The sequence below is a fragment of the Mandrillus leucophaeus genome, unplaced genomic scaffold (genome assembly GCF_000951045.1).
Source record: "Mandrillus leucophaeus isolate KB7577 unplaced genomic scaffold, Mleu.le_1.0 Scaffold34, whole genome shotgun sequence".
Classification (NCBI taxonomy): Eukaryota; Metazoa; Chordata; class Mammalia; order Primates; family Cercopithecidae; genus Mandrillus; species Mandrillus leucophaeus.
The window spans coordinates 1,839,041-1,840,809 of NW_012103587.1; the positions used below are offsets into that span (position 1 = coordinate 1,839,041).

A 1,769-nucleotide genomic window follows, 5' to 3' on the forward strand; every position below is an offset into this window, starting at 1 on the left:
CTCTGCGCCGCGCTTCTCCTTGGACCTTGCCCCCGCGGTCGGCGCGGCCAGAGTCTCTCCCGGCTGCGCTGACGCCTGCCGCGCGTCTCATTCATTCATTCACCGCGTTTGAATGGCTCCTACTGTGAGCCAGGCAGCACGCTGGCGCCCTCGGTCTCCACGCGGCTGCGCCCTCCCCAGCTACCCAGGGTTTGTCTTAGCCTCGCGTCCCGACCCACTTCCCCTGGGACCTTCTGCCCCACTCCTTCTCCTGCTTTGAAGATACTTGGAGTTGTTTTTACTTTACAGGAAAAGAAGGAAGCAATACGATTTGCTCGATTGCTTTGGGAAACCCGAGTACCTACTATGTGCGGGGCTTTTCGCGTGGAGCCTTTTGTTTAGTTTGGGGAGGTCCAGGACCCTGCAGCCTCCTGGGAAGGGTGTTGAGTCCCAGGAGGAGCGGAGGGAGTTTTCCCCAGTTCCTGCTCTCTGGAGCTAGGTGGGATAGGGGTGCCATTCCGGGCCGAAGTCTGCCGACCAGCTCCTGAGAAGGAGGAAGTTCCTGGGGACAGTTGTGTGTGGTATTGCGGTTCCTTTGCTGTTCCCTGGGGAGGAGGGAGGTCTTGCTTGCTGCCAACCTTCCTGGGGTTTTGGAGTCAGAGAAGCTTGGGTTCAAGTTGGAGCTCTACCAGTTAGGATGGCTTTGGGGAAGTGACTTCACTTCTTTGAGCCTCAGTTTCCTTATTTGTTAAATGGGGATAGTAATCACTCCCCTTCATTGCAAGCTTGTAATTATGAATAGTTGGTACCTTCCTGGCCCAGAATCATGGCTAAAAAATTAAAGTTTTCTGCTCATTGAGAGGGAGTGGGGAATAGAAAGAAACATTAAGGCCCAAATAAGATTGACTGGATGTTCTTACTGGATAAAATGAAAGGTTAATTTGTTAGGAAAACGGTAACTTTTGACTTCCCTTTCCTATGGGCAGGGGCACCTCTTGCACAGGTGGGTCTGTGTCTTCATACATGTAGGGGAGAGAACGCTTTGTAGGTGACCAAGGAGGGGCAAGGAAGCAGGGTTGAACGCCTGAATGTGAAAAGGTTGCCCTGGAGTCTGGCGGGGGCGGGATCTGGGGTGTGAGCCCACGGAGCCTCACTTACTTCCTCTTGATGCTGTTCCGGAGCCATTTGAAGGCAGAAATCATTTGTTTTAGAGCAAAAAGAAGCCTGTCTTTTTCACGCAGGGATCCCCATGTCTCAACAGGATCCCCATGTCTCAACTGATGGCGGTTCCATGTGACAATCTAAGGCCAATAAACATGAAATTGAAGGGGTGGCCTGCCCCTCCACACCTGTGGGTGTTTCTCCTTAGGTGGAACGAGAGACTTGAGAAAAGAAATAAGACACAGAGACAAAGTATAGAGAAAGAAAAGCGGGGACCCAAGGGACCGGTGCTCAGCTTACAGAGGACCCACGCCGGCACCGGCCTCTGAGTTCCCTTAGTATTTATAGATAATTATCTTTACCATCTTAAAGATAAGGGAGTGGCAGGACAATAGGATCGTTTTTAGGGAGGAAATTAGCAGTAAGACATAAGAATAAGGATCTCTGTGACATGAATAAGTTTAAAGGAAAATCCTGTGCTTTGAGATAAACCTTTTAGCAACATTGTTTCATCCTATCACATGGGGATAAACCTTGGACAATACCTAGCTTTTCTAGGAACAAAGACACACCCTGCACGCCCAAAATCCACTAAACCTTGAGTTACCACAGCACATGTCTCTTGCAAG

General features: G+C 50.4%; 1 protein-coding gene across 1 annotated transcript in view; it reads left to right on the top strand.

Annotated features, from left to right (window-relative positions):
• The first annotated feature begins 159 nt into the window (after positions 1–159).
• Positions 160–1,769, top strand: part of BRI3BP (BRI3 binding protein) — a 52,960-nt gene continuing 51,350 nt past the window's right edge. The window contains exon 1 of the mRNA XM_011988880.1: positions 160–189. The gene's annotated coding sequence lies outside the window, so the exon portion shown is untranslated. The remainder of the gene's footprint in view (positions 190–1,769) is intronic.